The sequence below is a fragment of the Lissotriton helveticus genome, chromosome 4_1 (genome assembly GCF_964261635.1).
Source record: "Lissotriton helveticus chromosome 4_1, aLisHel1.1, whole genome shotgun sequence".
NCBI lineage: Eukaryota > Metazoa > Chordata > Amphibia > Caudata > Salamandridae > Lissotriton > Lissotriton helveticus.
In genome coordinates, this window is record NC_136063.1 from 1,912,538,451 (window position 1) to 1,912,558,385 (window position 19,935).

The 19,935-nt window shown below is 42.0% G+C and overlaps 1 protein-coding gene and 1 pseudogene across 1 annotated transcript in view; one reads left to right on the top strand and one right to left on the bottom strand.

Annotated features, from left to right (window-relative positions):
• The window catches only part of GPC3 (glypican 3), a 1,537,945-nt gene that overhangs the window by 1,168,965 nt on the left and 349,045 nt on the right, over nucleotides 1–19,935 (bottom strand). The gene's annotated exons all lie outside the window — the stretch shown is intronic.
• LOC144829426 (calmodulin-alpha pseudogene) lies at nucleotides 236–1,042 on the top strand (annotated as a pseudogene).

Below are 19,935 nucleotides of genomic sequence, written 5' to 3' on the forward strand. Positions count from 1 at the left end.
AATGGGGTAATTGTCTTCTGTAACAATTCTCTCAATCTTGTGCTCTCACAAGAAAATGATGAGGGCAGATTGATTGTTATTAATTCTTTAATAGATAATATTTTTGTAACTGTTTTGAATATTTATGCCCCCACTCACCCCAACCTTTAATAGTATAAAAAATAAACACAATATCATGGCTCATACTTTATCCTAGGATGCGACTATAAATCTAGTTATGGCTAGTAGTGAGCTGAGCCTGTGAGCGGAGCAGTCTAGAGATATAATCTGCGGATTGGCGCACGCTCCAAAATGGCCGATCAACTGACAGAGGAACAGATTGCAGAGTTCAAAGAAGCGTGTTCCTTGTTTGATAAAGACGGCGATGGCACGATAACAACAAAAGAATTGGGGACGGTAATGTGGTCACTTGGACAAAATCCCACAGAAGCAGAACTTCAGGATATGATTAATGAAGTAGATGCTGACAACAATGGAACAATTGACTTTCCAGAGTTTCTTACAATGATGGCCAGGAAAATGAAAGATACCGACAGTGAAGAGGAAATACGAGAAGCATTCCGTGTATTCGACAAGGATGGAAATGGCTACATTAGTGCTGCAGAATTTCGTCATGTGATGACCAACCTTGGGGAGAAGTTAACTGATGAAGAAGTTGATGAAATGATTAGGGAAGCAGATATTGACGGTGATGGTCAAGTAAATTATGAAGAGTTTGTACAAATGATGACAGCAAAGTGAAGATGTACAGAATGTGTTAATTATCTTGTACAAACTTGTTTATTTGCCTTTGTTTGGAACTTATCTGTAAAATGTTCCCCTACTGTCAAGAAAATGCATGTCTAGTTAGAATTCATTTTCTTTTTTTATCCCATCTTATTCACCACAAAAAGGAACTTAAGAGGTGATGAAGTGACAATTGTTGCATGTGGCTTTTCCTGGATTTCACCAAAGCCCTTCTTCACATCTAAAACAAGATTTGACTTCTCAGACCATCTGAGTTGTATCTGAAGTTGGATATTAAGCTACCATCTGTTATACCCGAAGTTGGATTTCCTTGGGAAGTATATGCATTGTTGAAATCTAGAGCTTAGCTTTACATGGACTATGGACAGTCAACAATATGGAATGAAAGTTGTATCATCCAGCCACTAGAACACTTATTTCATCTATTCTTATTTTGTACTGCTGTCTGTACCAGAAACCCAAATTCTAATGTACTATGCTTTTTAAACTTTGTTTAGCCACTTCTTTGCTTATGGCACAGTTTGCCTCAAATCCATTCCAAGTTGTACATTTGTTTTCCAATAAAACAATTTATCCATAACAAAAAAAAATAATCAAGTCATGGATCCGTTCCTAGATAGGCAATCCCTGGTTCAATTTCTGTCTCATAAAATGCCAAACCAATTTCACTCCCCTATTTCCCATGGTGCTTTGGATGATTCTTGGTGACTATGAAATCCCACGTCCCGAGATTATACATTTCCTCAGCTTCAAATGGTACACTTACAAGATTAGATCACATCTTTGTATCTGAACCCATAATACAACTCATAAAATAATCCCACATTAATCCCATAATACTCTTCAACCGCGCCATGGTCATTACAGATTTGGACTTGGTTTCCACTTACTCTGATTCACATTGATGGAGATTTAACAATTCCTTGTTACAAGATGCACAATTTTCTACTTCCTGTGTATCATTCACCTCTGAAACTTTCTTATTTAATTATTCTACCAATATGTCCCCTCCTTAACTATGGAACCCATTTAAAATAGCTGCGTAAGGTTTTATTATAGATTATGATCTAAAATAAGACAGGTTGCACCAAGGAAAATATCCTGCTACTCTCCTCAATCAAATCTTCAGAACAGCAGTATTTATCTTCTGAATCAACCCATGATCTTCAAAAAAATACTTAAAGCCAAACTATTTTTTAACACTGTATCTGCTACAGGGGCCATTTCCATAGTACTAAGAAATATTGCCTGAAATTATGGGATTCAGAATAAGGTTTGTATACGGTTTTATATGCCGGAAGCACCAGCACAACAATCTAACATCAAGGAAAATCTACACCACACTTTATTCTTTCGGCTTTAGATTTTGATTAATTGGAAGTGGATCTTACTCCTGATGAAATTTCCCAGGCACTAAAAGTGTTAAAATTAGGAAAAAAGCCAGGACCCAGTGGTTTTATGTTAGAATTTTGTCTACTCTTCTCTAATATTCTCTTTTATCATTTGCATCACTTATTTGATCACTTTATCAAATCCAATTCAACCTCTGGTACGTTTTAGGAAGCTGCAATTCGTTTTATTTATAAGGACCACAAAGACCCTGCTCATTGTAAAAATGAGAGACGCATCTCATTGGTAAACATGAATTACAAGATTTTTGCTAAAAATCTAACAATCCGTCAGGAATCTTTTCTTCCACATTTTATTGAGAAAGAACAGTCAGGATGTCTTAATGGTAAGTTAACGTTGGATAATACTAGATTCTTTCTTAATTTACATAGTAAATCTCCCCTTCTTAAAAAACTCCCCTTGCAGCAATAGCAATAGATGCAGAGAAATCATTTGATTGAATGAATTGGAAATGTATCTGAAAATCGATAGTTTGGCACAGATTTGACCCTGCATTTATAGCTCTTATCTCCCTTCTATATTAATCTCCATGAGCATCTGTTCTTGTTAACAGTAAAGATTCTACTTACTTTCCTCTTCAACATGGTGTTAGGCAGCGTTGTCCCCTTCCCCCTTTATTATCATTTATCACAGCACTTGAGCCTTTTCTTTCCTGTATTCATCTTAATTCGTCTATGCCTGGCTTTTGATATGTTGATCGTCATCTAAAACTCACAGCTTATGCAGGTGATGTTCTCCTCTTTATTTCCTCCCCAGAAACTTCTTTACCTGTTCTGCCCTTTTTTCTGACATTTCTGGTGATGTGATCAATAAGGATAAAACGGAAATTCTACTACTTTATAAATATACCATAAGACAACCTCTTACGATAACTGGATTTTCAACGGGCTACCTCATGCAAAATTAAATATATGTATATTTGGTTTACAAGTTCAATCTCAGATTCCATTACAATTATTTAAAGGAATTTATTGCTAAAATTGAGAATGCTCTCTCCTCTTGGAATCCCTTATTTTTCTTTTGGTGGGTTGCTTGGATGATATCCCCCCTTCTGCTCTATGTCAAATTCAGGCTGCCACTTCATACTCCTAAAATAACTTTAAAAAAAATGAATTATATTCTTACTAGATGCCTATGGTTAGTCGCTTAGACCTGTTTTCGGGGCTAATACTAGCCCTGGGACACTTTGCTAAACGTTACAGGCGCTCTACAAATCGCTTTGGGGCCCATTATGATGTCGGGTGGAGAGCCACCAACAGGCTGTCAGTGGTGGTCCATCTGACATCAAAAGCAGCGGTCCAAACACCACATTACGATGCAGTTGTTCAGAGCGCTGCAGGCCGGGAGAAACCCTAATGCCTGTTAGGGCGTCGGTTTGGACAGATAATCCACAAATAGTGGCGTGTCTGCTCAAGGAAAGCCGTCAGGATTTTGATGTCCATTTCCGAGAGCATTTCCATGTCGGCCTTTCTGACATGGAAAGGCTTTCAGAAAGGTCAGCTGCTATGAGGCCTAGTGGGCACCTGTGGTGCCCCCTCAAACATCCATGCCCCTTTGTGGCAGGCACCGCATGAGCAGTGGATGTTTCAAAAGTGTATTCTTTCTATTGAAATTTGTGCTGCAGCCCGCAGCACATGCTGCAATAGAAAAAAAACACTTTCTGACCACCGTGAAGGCAGTCACATCATAATAATGAAAGCAGGACTGCAGATTCCTTATCAGATGCTATGATGCTAGTCAGAAGCTTGTCTGTCCGACATCGTAATGGGCCCCTATATTTTAATGAATATAATAAGAAATTGAGAGTATCTTTTTTTTTTTTTTTTATTCAAAAAATTGCCTAGACGAGTATCTGACGCAATAAATTGAGAGTATCTTTATCTCTCTTACATAAACCAAAACTCAACAGAGGGGTGAATCTTCCAGACTTTTATCGTTATCATAAAGCATTTGTCCTACAAAAAGCTTCCTTTTGGGCTTTGGACTCACTCTTACCCTTTTCTCTCTTGTGGTTGGATGTGGAGAAAGCTCTTCTTCATACATTTTCTCTAAAAGAAGTGTTATGTTTTTCCTCCAAATCTCTAATTCTTAATTATCCCGTTTTTCATCATACTATTTCTTTGGTTAAATAAAATCTATGTTCCCTTTGATTAGCTTAACACATTTTCCGTTCCTTAATATGCCAATATTGTATAACTAATAATAAACCTATCTTCTGATGTTCTTGGAAGGACAAGGGTATTATGTGAATTGCTCAACTATTTGAAAATGATATTCCAATTTCTTTCTCCAAATTTAGAAATATTTTCCTTTGACTCCAATGTTTTCACACCCGTTTTTTGCTGCTCATGAATGCTGTCTTAGATGCGTATTTCTCTTTACAAAACTGTCCTAGTTCTGTTCCCCTCACATCTCTAATCAAATTAATGAAAATGTGCCCTAGAGCTTTTTTTATTTAAAAATGTATCTCCCTTTCTAACTCTGCTCGAGCCTAGTGCAAAACAAATTTCCATGGTAAAAAGATCTTGGCGAGAACTGGAACATCTTCTTTTGGAATAAGGTTAGGTCATGTACTTAAAAGATTACTAGATCAGCTAGCCTTACTCAAGCCATGTTTTTCTTTTACAATAGACTATACTTTAAACCTGTACAATACTCCATATTTCCAACAGATGCCTCATCTAAATGCTGGTCTTGTGATTTTCTTAAATGTGACATTATGCAAATGCTATTTAGTTGCCCTAACAGAGTTACTTTTTGGTACAGTGATTGGTCCCAATCAAAAAGTTTTTTAACATACAACATTCTTTCAACATCCTTTATTTCTTTTAAGGCACTTTAATTAATCATTTTATCCCATACTTCCCTAAGACCTACCTCTCAATGCGCAACTCTCATAATTCCCAATTGTTGACTACTTTTCTTAACCAAATTGGAAATTGTGTTTCATCTACTATTTGTGCATTGTCTGAAAATGTACGACCTCCATGGATGCATTAGCTCTGTGTTACTTCCTATTATTTTATCCTATTTATTTTACAGACTATACGATTATATTGTTAATTCTTTGTAACTCATTATAGTTCACAAGGATATTACTTCTTATGTAGATAAGTGATGATTTTTCCTTGAATTTCTTTTCTCCCTTCCCCTTCTCCCCTTCCTCCTTAAAAATGTAAAGAATGTATTGATTTATTATAATGTTCTAGTACATCATATTTACTGATATGTATTATTAGTATAATAATATTGTTCAACTATATTTCTGTGTGCTGTTTAAATAAAGTCTTTTAAACACGAAAAAGGACATATGACGTTGCAGTGCTCTTAAAGCAAATATGTGCAGTGAAATAAGAAAGTGCATAATGAAAAATCCTCGAGTGGCTACACTTCTGAAAATACCGCTCATATATATATTCAAGGGCTACCCACAATGAAAAACTAGAGGAGACTAGCACATCCACCTTCCACATATGGTCACATTAGGGAGGACTTTTGCTTGCAATTACCAATGATCTGACTACAGCAGAAAAGAAAAGCAGAAAAGAAAAGAAGATTATATATCAATATCATCCACATGGATTTCATGTCTTTGGTAATGTTACATTGAGATTACCTTTACTAAACTCACTTCCTCGCAGATAGGTTTAACTAGTTTAACTAGCCAGTTTTATCTAGAAGCTGCATTCACCTTCTACAAAAAAAAAACCAAAAAAAAACCTCACATCCTAAAAAGGAACTCTGAAACTGAGTTATACATAATGGCTGAATTGTGTACGGCTTGTGTTGCCTTGTGGAGTTAGTGTGTTACCACATGTTGGGCTGACAAACAGTTTTCTGTACCTTCTGTGACTGTGCCTTGGGCAGTTTATCACAATGTGGCTCCTGATGTGCAGAAAGAAAAAGATTGTAATAATAAGCTGTGCAGTATGCCACTTGAGGCTCTGTGAACACATCTAGTGTTCATTCATTCTTTTGTCTATTTTTCGATACAGTGGAACTATTGAGAACGTGTTATTTATAATAAATCTTTGCATCTCCTATGCAAAGACTTCTACGGCAAACAACCCGAAAGTAACCACAGGCATTAAAATACTTTGGGGCACATGCTTCAATCCTTTTCCTGACAATTTACAGCCATCAAGGTTATGTAGAAGCACAATGTTTCAAATTCACATTGTCAGATATGTAAAGAAAAATCAAAGCACATTGTAAAGGTTAAGTGGAGCGTGCGCATTGCCTCTGTAGTACACATGGTTTGCTCACCCATGAGGAAATTCGAGGACCACTTAACCTTTTCTTATCCATCACTTCGGGGCTCCAGAGGTGTGCAGTGCTGTCTCAATCGTGCATCTCAATCAATCAATCAGGTTTGGTAAAGCAGAGCTACTCACCGGTGAGGGTCTCAAGGCACTGTGGGTGGGGGGTTGCAGCGGATCAGACTAAGTGCTGAGTTTATCCAACGAGCCAGGTCTTGAGGTCCTTCCTGAATTGCGTCAGTGAGGGTGATTTCCTGATGTGGATTGGCAAGGTGTGGCATGTCTTGGAGGCGAGGTAGGAGAGAGACTTTCCTCCAGTGTTGGTCTTGTGGATTCGTGGGACAGTAGCCAGGGAAAGATGGGCAGAGAGGAGGTATCTGTTGGGTATGAGGAATGTGAGTCAGTGATTGAGGTATGCTGGTCCAGTGTTGTGAAGGGCCTTGTATGTGTGAAGGGTATTCTTCTCTTGACTGGGAGCTAGTGGAGGTCGTGGAGGTTTTGAGTGATGTGACTGAGACGGGGGAGTGTGTTGCCATAGTAGAGTCTGCTGCTGATGAGGGCATGGGTAACTAACTTCCTGGATTCTGTGGGGATCCATCTGAAGGTCTTTCGAAGAAGGCAGAGTGTGTTGAAGCAGGCCAAGGAGTCAGTGTTTATCCTGCGGTCTATTGTGAGGGAGGAGTCCAGTACAAATCAGAGGTTTTGTGCATTGTTTTTGGGTGTAGGGGGACCTTCTAGAGCAGAAGGCCACCAGGAGTTGTTCCAAACAGAGGGAGAGGCTCCCAGGATTTGGACATCTGTCTTGACCGAGTTGAGCTTCAGGCAGCTGTCCTTCATGCAGACAGCGATGTATTTCATTCCTTTGTGGAAGTTGTTCCTGGCGACAGTGGGTTCTTTGCTTAGGGAGAAGATCATCTGGGTGTCGTCAATGGAGCAGGCAGATGGGCCTGAGGTTCTTGAGGTCTGTTGGGTCCACGGATGGTTTCTTCAGGATGGGTTTTATCTTAGCATTTTTCTAGTCGTCCGGGAAGGTGGTGGTCTCGAGGGAGCAGTTGATGGTTCGGCATAGCTCGGGTGTGATGGGAGAAGATGCGGTGCAGGCAGGGGTCCGAAGGTGCTCCGGATTGCGCACTGGCTGTGCAGAGTCGGTTGGGGGGGTCAGAGTCGGTTGAGGTGGTTGCTGGCACAGTGGGGTGGTCTTTTGTGTCAAAACTGTCACAGATAGTCTTGATCTTGAGATAGAAGAAGGTGCTGAGTCTGTTGCAGAGGTCTTGGGAGGGTGGGACCTCTGTGGCCTCACTGTTGGGTTTGGCGAACCCCTTGATAATGCTGAAGAGTTCTTTGCTCTTGTGTGCATTATTGGTGATTCTGTCTTGGAGGGCCTTTTTCCTTCTGGTTTTGATGAGGTAGTGGTGTGCATTGGTTGCTGCTTTGAAAGCGGCGTGGGCTTCCGGGTTTTGTTGTTCCTCTATTTCTTCTCGAGCTGTCTACAGGTGCGTCTGGGCTCTTGAAGCATGGGCGTGAACCAGCTTGCTTTCTTGACGTGTTGTTTGCCAGTGGCTTTCTTGAGGGGGGAAGTGTGTTGATGCAGTTTGCGATCTATTGGTGAAGGTTGCATGCTGTGGTGTTGACTTCTGAAGATGTCAGTGGTGATGCGTCATTGAGGAAGGTGGTGAGTTGATCTTCTGTGACTCTGTACCAGCTTCTGCGGGGTAAACTGTGGGAATGCTGGTGTGGTGGGTTTGTTGAAAGGGAAGTTGATGTAGTGGGGGGCAGTCCAGAAGGGTTAGGTGGTGTGGCTGTAGAAGATGCTGTTTCCTGCTGCAAAGGCGGGGTTGAGTGTGTGCCCTATTGTGTGCGTGAGAGAGGTGACTAGCTGTTTAAGTCCTACGTTGGCAATGTTCACAAAAAGGGAGGAGGTGTTAGGATCGTTTTGGTTGTCAAAGTGGAAGTTGAGGTCTCCGAGTAGGATGCAGTCAGTGGATGTGAGGGTCTAGGGTGCAAAGAGGTCAGCGATGGCATTGGTCTAAGAGGCATAGGGAACATGTGGTCTGTAGAAGAGGGTACCACGGAGATTGGTGTTTGGGTTGTTCTGGATCTGGATGTGGAGGTGTTCCATGTGAGCCGTTGGTTCGTCTGAGTGGGTGGTCAGGTGGAGGGAGCTTTTGTGGATGATGGCGATGCCTCCTCCTGGCTGGAAGGGTCGGTCCCTGCAGATGATCTTTTAGCCGTCAGGGCTGTCTGGCGCTGAGCTGGAGCTCGTCCAGGTTTCCATCAGGAAACCAATGTTGGGTGAGCCGGCATTGAGGAGGTCCCAGATCTCTGTGGCGTGATTGTACATTGAGGAGGATGCATTTGAGAAGCTTGGGTGCAGTGAGGGTCGGTAGGTTGGGTAAGGAAGCCGGGTTACAAGAGTGGGTGAAGGTGAGGCGGCAATGAAGGCGGGAGAGCTGGCAGTTGTTTTTGCATCCAGGTTGAGATTGTGGAGGATGCTGGCATTGTTGTGATGGTAGGTCTCTAGCACTGGGCGTGGCTGGGTTGTGGACCGTGTAGGCGGCAGCCGCCATTAAGTAGTTTGAGGCAGAGGGCTGTTCAGCTAGAGGCAGGAAGCAGGGAGCAGAAAAAACAGCACACTGGAGGGGGAGGAGCAGCTGGGGTCAGAAGTGGTGGGAAAAAGGGAAAGCGCTGGAGGGAAAGAAAAAAAGCAACAAGAGTAAAGAGGCAAAAAGAAAAAAACGGAATAAACGGCAACAAGAGATACAAGGCACAAAGAGTCGGAGGAAAGAAAAGACAGAAGCAACAAAGGGACAGAGGGCAGAGCAGCAGAAGAGTAGGATGATCCTAACTGGACCACTAGGGTTGAGGAGGGCCCTAAACACCCGACCCAGAAGTGTCAGAGCGCATTCAGGGGGCATCTACTTAGTGGTGGAGCTGCGCAGGGAAGAGCAGTGACAGCGACCATGTCAGTGGGCACAAAACCTGTCAGTGTCAATGGGAAATAAACAAACAGACTAAGCATGTCTGAAGAGCTGTTAGTCCATGGTGTGCCCATCAGACATGCATAGGATTGCTCTTTAAGAGGTCTCAATACATGACTCATAGCTCTCTACGGTAGCGATCTATGTCAGTGTTCCAACCAATAGCACATCCTCAACCACTCTCAAAGTGTGATTGACATCTTAGGGTCTCCAATCAGAGCTGCACTGTTAATTACACTTTAGATGTGAAGCATAGCTGTCATGCAGTCTGAACATGACTTGGGTTGATAGGATCCAAGGATTATGAGGGAGAGGTGAGTCAGTTGAGAATGTGTTTAGGCAGCAAAGAAGAAGGTAACAGTAATGTTTTTATTGTTAGTGGTTAAATGTTGAGTGTGAAGCACGCCTGTGTGCGCGTGTGTGTGATTGTGCAGTGCACCTTCAGTATATTGAAAGCCATGGCATAATGATGATAATGTATGGTACATTGTGAAAATCAATGGTGTGACGATGTTGATGCAAGGGCCTAAAAGCAGTCATGTGAGCACCTGGTGAAATAAACAGACTGATCTTTTGAAACCAAACCTACATGCAGTAAAAATGAAAATATGGTAATTTAGGACAGTGGTGTGGTTTTATGAAAATAATACTCTGTATTGTGGGGGAATTGTTTAGTTTTCCCAACACACACTTGAAATTGATAGCTAAAGGTAGTAGTGGCATAGTGTAACACTCTAATCCTACTGAGGAAATTAATTACATTTCAAATAAACAGGCATAGCTTATGCTTTAGTAACAATCAATGCTAAAGTCAGATCCTAGCATGAACAATTAGTGTAATCCACCTGCCATCCAAAACTGTAATACTGCCTTAATCTGAACAATGAGCTGCACCAGCCTGGAACATCCATTCAGTGCTGCCGTGTACTGCTGAGATTGAAGGATCTGATAAGATTGAAAATGTACTTGGAAGCGTCTGAATGGAGGAAATGACATGTAGACGTCAAGATATATGCTATGAAAAATGATAGGATATATTAGATTGCATTTCGAGAACTACTGGTAGCATCTATCATGGCCTTTTTGACATTTTTAGGAAACTAAATAATGCACCATATTTTAATCACTTTTCTCAAAACCGTCTTGAGATGAGTTATACCCTAGCACTACTGGTGAGGGGAGCTCATGTTCCGCTGAAGTAGCATGGAACCTCTGGAAAATGGCACGTGTCCATCATGAGGATGTATAGCTTTTAGCAAATTTAAATAAAACATTTTTTGAAAAAATTAACTATTTGGCCCCATCTATTAAAAATGTTCTCAGAGGGAGAATGGCAGCCTACGTCCCTGAAGAACACCAGGACCACTGACTCGTGGCTGATAGTTATGTCCCGCATCTTTCGTGGCCGCTGGGCATCGCTGGGAGGATCGTACTGGCAGTACAGGACCACATTTGCACCAGAACTGGTGAGCTAGGTCCAGCTTCAGCTCTGGCAGAGAGATTGCTGGGTTAGGGTGAGATCGTGCGCCTACATCTACAAGGGTTTCAGAGAGAGTATAAGCCTCAGGGGAGTTTGCCTTATTGCAGCCGGTGATATCGATCAATGAACCTTTGTATATGAAGAATGGAGCTCATACTGATGAAAACAAAGGGCCTCATTTATGAAAAGTGAGGCATCGCTGAGTGAAAACAGCGATGCGTCACTTTTCATTGCGCCTTCCTTGCGACACCAATGATGCGTCATATTTACATTAATGACACATCATTGCGCAAGGAGTATTTTTGACGTATCTGTATGGGACAAAAGTGACGCATTACTGGGGTTTGTCACAAAAGTGACGCAACTCCATCAATGTGTCCTTTCCCATGGGGCAAGCCCCATGTGAAAGGGCCTGCGTCAGTCTTACGCCTGCTGTGAGGTAGGCGTAAGAAATTGACGCATTTGCGATCTAGGAGTGGAGCAGTGAAATCTTATAGATTTCACTGCGTCACTTCTATGACCTTTTCGTGCATCAGAACGCTCCCCTGCATACATTATACTTGGCGCGGGTATAATGTAGCGCAGGGATTTACAAAGTGACGCATCTACCTAGATGCGTCACTTTGTACATATGGTGCAACAAGGCACATTTTATACGCCGCCGGTGCATCACAAAAAGTGAAGCACCGGCTGCGTAAAAGTGACGCACGGCCTCATAAATGAGGCCCCTATGCTTAGTTAACCTGGCGAGATGGGGGTAAAAGTATAACAAACACTATGGGGTGTATTTATATATGTTGATATATTTGTTACATGGCACGGTCGCAACTACAATACGTAAATGAAACGTTTCACAGTATTGAGATGTTTAAAGAATTCACGGAAAATTCAGATGTTTAAGAAAGAAAATATAAAATGTCCCATTTTGTAGGTTAAACGTGTCAGTCATGATGAACCCTGCAATTCACTTTAAGGTATTGGTATCTATACCATGAATGCTGACATCAAGGAAGTAACCCTCTTGAGCATTGCAGGGGTCATGCAGGATAAATGACGACAGGTTCTTGCATCCTACTGGGCCATAGAGATGGACGGTCGTGAAGAGTTTAGAAACTTTCTTTGAGCCCAGTTGTGAGTGGCTGTGTGGTATTCTGGATAATTGTCCAATGCTTTCATTAAATTGGGCAAAGTGTGGCTAAAGAGGCTCTACAGAGGAGAGGAGTTTGTGGAAATGGAGCCCAGTTAAGCAAGTTTCCTGTGAGCTGTTTATGACCAACTAATGGTGTGCAAGTTAACTCCAAAATAACCACTCAACAAAATCCCCACCCATTGCTATGAGGCAAATGTGACATCCCTCTTGTGTGCCTGCATGTCACCCTAACTCCTGATTACGACCTCTCTGACTCTGTCAGCCTGGGCTTTCAACCTCTCACATTGATGGCATATCCTTTCAGTGTATCCCACAAGTAGCTATGCATTTGCAAAACATTACCACGGACTGCAACATCCACATCGAGGAGTTATGAGTTCAGCCCCAGTGGACTTAATAATGTTAAGACATTTTGCCTACTTCACGATGCCTCGGGCTGACTGCTTCCTCGTGGACATTCTAATTGGTATTGTTAGTTTTACCAGCATTTCACATTATCCTCAACCTTTCTTTATTCGGGGATCGCTAGATGATGGCAACACCTGTGTTTAACCACATCGCTGCTTAAGAGTTTCCCCTGCTGTGCTGGACAGCAACGAAAACGGGTGTGGTCATGACGATCTCAGCTCGTCATGAGCACCTGAGAGGTATATGCCATGACGAGCTGAGCTCTTCATGAGCATGGAAGGGGTTAATGGTGGTTTGTGTGTCGATATATATAGTGTGTCTGAAGATATCCCAGCAGGTGACTGTTACTGATGCTAAGAATTTGGTCAATTTCATAACACATATTGTGTTTCCAGCAAGGTAACCTCAGTCTTTTAATGATTTTCTGGAAATGGTTCATTACTGTCAGCCAGTGGCCTGGTAACAGAATATTTGTTCTGCAAGCCATGCCATTTCAAATATAATTATGACAAGCTGTGTAGTGAAGAGATTACATGTGTTCACTGCAAGGCCCTGCAAGTATGTGTTTGGGAATGAGTGTTGTCAGTGGTCTTTTGCATGAGGTTTTCTCCATCAGAAGTCTATGAGGGCCCATTTACTTTATATATTTTTTCTGATGGCTGTAGGAAAATACATTTTTTGTATGGTCACCCCCTTTTTTCTGGACTGATATTGATGTGCCTTTGACTCTGCGCAACTAGGCCCCAGCAATGCATTTGTTCTGATCCCTAAACATTGCCAACATTGACTACACTACTGATTGGCAAATGTAACTTACCTATAAGTCTCTTGTATATGGTACAAAAGTGCACACAGGGTCCGTAAATTAAATGTCACTAGTGGGCTACAGCATATATTGTGCCACCTCTAAAGTGACAATGCAAATGCATGTGTCCAGGCCTACCCTACAGCCTGCATATGCAGTTTTAAACCTGCCAATTCGTCCTGGCAAAGTAAACCTTTTGCAAGGCCTAAACCTTCTTTTTTAGTACTAAGGAAGTCAGGTTACAGGGTAGTGCCTGAATGCCCATAGGAGAGGGTGCATGGTGTTTAAAAAGTAGAACATGCATTCTATGTTTATGTGTCCTGGCAAGGAAAAACCTTCAAACTAGTGTTTTTTATTTTTAAAACACTGACTCTCCCATAGGAAAGTACTGGGTTACATTATTGTAATACAGTGGTGGATTCATATAGGGAAATATAAGTTATTAATTCGACCTGTGGACTTTTGAGTCTGTTAGTGGGAGCTAATGGGCTAAGTAAGGAATAGAGGAGGGGAGTTTCAAGGAAGTGTTATTTGGGAAATCATAGTAGTAAAATGAGATTTGGGTTTGGTCAAAGGAGAGATAGAGGAGGGAAGAGTCTAGAAAGAGTTATATGGGGGGATCATAGTAAACTAAGGTTTGGTATGCGTCAAAGAACGGATGGCGAACGGAAGAGTCTAGAAAGTTTTATTTGGGAAATCATATTAGTAATATGAGATTTGGGATTAGTCAAAGTAGAGATAGAGGAGGGAAGAGTCTAGAAAGTGTTATTAGGGAGATAATAGTAGTAAAATGATGTTTGGAATGTGTCAAAGTGGAGGTAGAGGATATATTGAGTAAGGGTGGGCGGGCAGCTACGCTCCGTCCACGGAGCATGCGTAGTGCCGTCTGCTACGCATTTTGCGGTGCGGGCGTAGTAGCCGGCACTACGCATGCTCCGTGGACGAGCGTAGCTGGCCCGCCACCCGCCTCCCTCCCGCCCTCAGTAAATACCCCCTTCAATGTTTAAATAAGTTTAAAACCACTTACCTGGTCCGCGCGCATCCCGGGGCTCCCTCGTCTTTTTCAGTGCACGTCTTGAACCCTAATGCGCATGCGTGGCCGCCCGCGCATGCGCATTTCTCGCTAGAAATGCGCATGCGCGGGCGGCCGCGCATGCGCATTAGGGTTCAAGACGCGGGCACTGAAAGAGACGAGGGAGCCCCGGGACGCGCGCGGACCAGGTAAGTGGTTTTAAACTTATTTAAACATTGAAGGGGGTATTTACTGAGGGCGGGAGGGAGGCGGGTGGTGCGTAGTGGGGCTACGCGAAGTGCGCAGGTGGGCGTAGTTTCTCGCCCACTTTGCGTAGCTTCGCGAAGCCCCACTACGCTCACTACGCCCAGGGTTAATATTGAGAGAGGTACAGGATAAGACATAGTAGAGTAGTGCATTGTTGATGGTTACAGGTTTTTAAAGTTGGAGTAAAGTATTCAGTATATAGATACATACCTACATAGAAAGGTATACATATATATGGAAACAATAAAGAGCTATAAAGTTGCATTATATAAAGTCCCATATGTGCATGTATGGATAAATAGGTAGAAGCTCAGAATATAGACAAAATCAAATGTTGCTGTACATAAAATTAATTTATTGGTATTAATTGTATTTATTTTTGTAAATTATTTATATCTATTTTATATTTTCCCCAATATTTCAATAGCGAAACACTTATAGATGCAATGGTTATGATTATAATTACAGATTGTGATAGATGAAAATAAATAAAACAGAGACTCAAAAGCATATAACATCTGATAATGCTCAAGTTCAGGTCAGAATTAGCTAGAAAAATGATTCAAGCGCTCATTTTAATAGTAATTTCAAATTGAACTTAATGGTCAAGTTTGATTTTATATTACTATTCTGAAATTACACTTTCAGAAAGTTGTCATTTTTCTGCCTTAGCCACATGTGTATCTGCCACTATTCACTGTCACCCAAATGTCTCCTTGATGAAGTGTAGTGCCTTCAAGAACTGAGACAAAGGGAGAGGGGCTGACCTTCCCCTGACAGGACCACTATCTGGGCTGTGCACAGGAATTTATTTAACTTCAAAGGATGCCTACTGTTATGGCCTGTATGTAACAATGTTAAGTTCATGCCTCTTTAACTATGATGAAACTCATCCAGACTGTGGAGTGGAACCTAAACTGTGTATATTTTACACTGCCTTCCATGAAAATGAATAGAATCCAGGTCGATGAATTATTGCCAGATTGACACCATTATACGGCCAAAACTCACTGGGCCCTATACAGACACATATTTTTTATTTGTTTTCACTTTGGAGAAAACATGTTTCCTCCTGCTGAAAGCTCGTCCCCTAACCCTTCAGAATATCTGGAGTTGATTAATTCCCTTTCGCTTCATGGAAGGGGAGATTTTCCAGCATTTGCCTGGAGTAATTTTCGAACCATTGTCACTGTCTGAAGAGATTGGATCAAAGTTTGGGGATGTCCAAAAGCATATGTGTCTGTGGGGTTTTTCAAACTCACAAAGCAGACCACGATCTGGAACATCTCCTTCCCACCCATTGAGTGCAACTTACTACTGTGAATTTCTCTGCACTTGTGGCAAATAAATCCACAGTAGTACATTCATTTAAACCTGCCAAGAATCCTTTGGTAAAACCTTGCAAGGCTAAAAGGAGCTATTTTCATTTGTAAACTTGCTTGTGTGGATAAAAATAATTTTGTGATTAGGGCCACAATATTGATAATAGCACCCTTTGTATTCTTTTGATTGCATATGTTTGTACACATTAGTTGTGATTGGTCCAGTGCTTAAATTGAGCCTGTGGCTTCCGGTGCTCAAGCCTGGGTACTTCATTGTCTACACCAGCACTTATAATGATCTACCACATGATGGCACTGTTTGCCTGATTTTGAAATGAGTTCAACAACAGTTGTTTAATAATTTACTATACATTAAAAATGACTGATGTCTGTTACCCAAGCCATTCTTACAGTTTTGGGTGGCATGGAAAAATCAGAATTGTCACTTGCAATAATGTGAGGTTAGTGGTTGCATTGTTACTGGCTTTAGCAGCGCTGACAGGGGCAACGGCTGTAGTGACCTCCTGAGGAGGGCGCTGGCACTTATATTTTTTACAAAATAAACAGTGAATTGGTCACGCTAACGTTGAAGCATACGCATTCCTTTATGAATTCACAATGGCAGCCATTTCAGGTTCACTGCAGCTATTTTGCAGTTTAACAATTGTGCCTGATAGTTTAGAGGACAATATCTCTTTAAAGGGTTAATGACATTGAAGTCAATCCCAACGGATCCCTCCGCTCTCCTGTAGTGAAGCTCGTACAAGCAATTACTCTTTGCACTACTGCACCAACAGTGAACTCCTAAACTATGCGAGGATTACAACAAATGTTCCCAAAAATATTTGCATTGAAGAACAAAAAACAACCCATTTCATGTGCTCGAACGTGGTCGGCGTAATGTATGAGAGGGATCATAAAATGTCACTTCTGGTTATCAAAGCTGCCTTAGAAATCAACACAGCCGTAACGTGTCCGCGCTCCGCAGTATGTTTTATTAGTTGTTACAAGGTTTGTTTTAATTAAGCCTAGTAAAAATAAAACTAGCCCAAAATATACACTGAAACCAGGCACTACAGAACATAAACTTTTTAATAGCAGTAACCATGCTCTCTCAACATTTCAGGAGGTATAATAAAAATGCAAATAAATGTTAATGTTTAGTCTGTGGTTAATGTTTTGTCTTGTTAATTTCCCGAAGGCTTTTATTACAGATTTAAATCTGCCACGCTACTCAGCTGATTACATTGCATTCCACTCGGTGTAATGCGCAGGCTCTCAAGCGAATACTGATTAAAAAAGGAAATAAACATGTAACTTCCACATTCTCTGAGATTGCCAAGTTAGTCACAGGTTATGAATCCTCATTGGGATTAAAAAAACTCAGAAATTGCATGCCAGTGGATCAATATAGTGCACGAACACGAATCTATCATCAATAACTGCTTAAGGAACACGATCACAGTGACTGCGATGCATTCTTATTAGCGTTAATGTTGCTTTAAACATTTTCTACGTGACTGCTACACAAAGTGACTGCTAAAGTCAATCTACGCGTCGGTGATTGGTCTATACAGCTGTAATAGCAAGTAAAGCAGCTCAAGGAGCTATATGCACACCGCTCAGATGTGTATGAAATCTGCAGGACCCAGGAGCAAATCCCAGCAGGGGAAAACAGCTATTCTTCCTTATGAAATCGACAATTAATTTCCATTGAAAGTATTGTACCAACACCTCTTAGTTAGGGCACAATGAAAAAGAAAATCTTATCAAAACAAATTTGATAATTTTATAAATTATACTCCAGGTTGTGGATCTGTAAACAAAAAAAACTGCACCCACTGCCCAGGAGCGTGCTACACTCTGCACAGATGATGCAATTTTAAACATATAATAGCAAGTACATGGGTAGACATATAGGGAGAAAACATACCGTTGCTCCATATATTCAGTTTAGCTGATACTAACTACTAACCCATACTACTAATCTGTACTGAATTGTTTTCATATTTGGTGCAGTGCCTAAAACGAGCAGCAGTCGTGCTGAAGACTCATTATTCAGTAAATGTTATATTTAAAAAATATATATAATTTACTTTATTACCATCATAGTTCCAATTGATGGCAGAAAAGTGTAAGTAGATACATTTACAGCTGAACCAAACTAATAAGTATTGGTGAGATATACCTGCAAACGTTTAAACTGAATTCTCTATAGAAAGAACAAAACACGTTAAAATTCGCTTATTTTTCAGTTTAAACTTTGATTTTAGAAATCCACAGGGCAGGTTGGCTGGTGAGATTGGATTAAGATATTTTTGAATGTGCTATTTTAAAGATGACACAACACCTTGGTTAGGTCGCAGTGTTTAATTTGTAAAAGAATACGTGCCAAAGCCCTGACCAGGAGGCCACTGCAGATTGCACCACCCACCACCCCCGTAATCCGCCAAAACAACTACTAACCATCTCTCTCACCTGCCAGTGGGATAGTTCAGATTATTCAAGGTCCCTCAAACTAAAGGAATAGCTGGAGAGGCAGGTATTAGTAATTTTGAATGTATATTGTATTCCGAAAGAACCATGGTGCTGCTCATGACAAAAACATTTTCATTTATTATTTTCAAAAAACGTTATTGACAAAATTGCATATACAAAATAAATGTTTGCATCGAAACAGAGCACCACATATATCAGTACATTTGCGGATTAAGAATATTGTCAATAAAGCATATCAGCAGGGAACAGCCACATGCACAGACACTACATAAACACCATTGAACAATAAACCATTGTAGAAGTGAAGCATGTCACTACAGGAGAGGAGCAGGCCCAACTGGAGAGGTGTAAGAACAGGGAAGGAGGCGGCTACTGACCTACACCGGTGGCCGCCGCGGGCAGAGTGTCGGGAGAGGCAGTCTGGCTCAGGGGTGAACGAGTATGAAGGTATGTCACTAGGGGGCTCCATATATCGAGTGGGCGAGATCTCGCAGGCATGAGGTCCCAGAATTCAGATAATAGGTTCTGGCATTGCGATGCATCCTCGAGCCATTGGGTGAATTTAGGCCAAGTTTGCGACCCCAAAACATGGATACCCTACGTTGCGCAAGGACGAGCAGTATAGCAATCAAGCAACAGGAAGCGTCTGGGCAATACTTAACAAAGCCTAGAAGGCAGAGCCAAGGGGTCGGGCTGAACCGGAGAGGTGATCCCGGATATTGCATTACAGACCTCCCGCCAGTAGTTAGATACCTTTGGGCACAACCAAGCAAGGTGAGAGAAGTCCGCAGCAGGGGCAAAACAGCGCAGGCACCTGTCTCTGGGAATGTGTCCAAACTTGTGTAGCTGAACGGGGGTGTCATAAAGCCTGTGTAGATATTTAAAGTGTATAAGACACAGGCGATAGTTTGGAGATAATTGCTTCATTTGGTTGCAATAGTAAAGCCAATCGGCACAGGAAATATCCACACCGAGATCCTCGCCCCACGCCACACAAGCGCGGTCAGTGGAAATGGGGGTGGCCGCCAGTGTGAGGGCGTAGAGTCTGGTAACCAACTTCCGAGGAGTGGAAGACGAATATAGGAGGTCAAGAGTGGTCATCGAAGGAAGGGGCAGGTGGAACGTAGGATGCAGCTCCCTACAGATGGCCCGTAACTGATAGAAAAGTAACGTATCCATGGGACCAGAGGCGGTAGAGGGAGAATAGAACGTGTTCCCAGGGTAGAGGTCTGCCAATGTTGCCAACCCAAGGCGAGTGGCGTGATTAGCCATGCCGAAGGGCTGGAGAGGAGGGAAGGCAGGATGTCGAACAATCAGCAGCACATTAGCTGATAGCATCGGACATATGGCGTAGTCCATCCCAGGCCCAACACATGGTCTTGACCGTGTCAATTTCAGTGCATGGGAGTTTGGCTGGAGCAAACAGAGCTGTGTCTAGCAGCCAAGGGGCTGCGAGATCAGCTTCAACCACCACATGCGGCTGGAAAAGAGTGGGGTGAATCCAAAAGTGCAAGAAACTGGCCTGAGCACATAAGGCATAAAGCTTAAAGTTGGGAGGGCACATGCCACCACATGACATAGGGAGGGGGAGAGTGTCA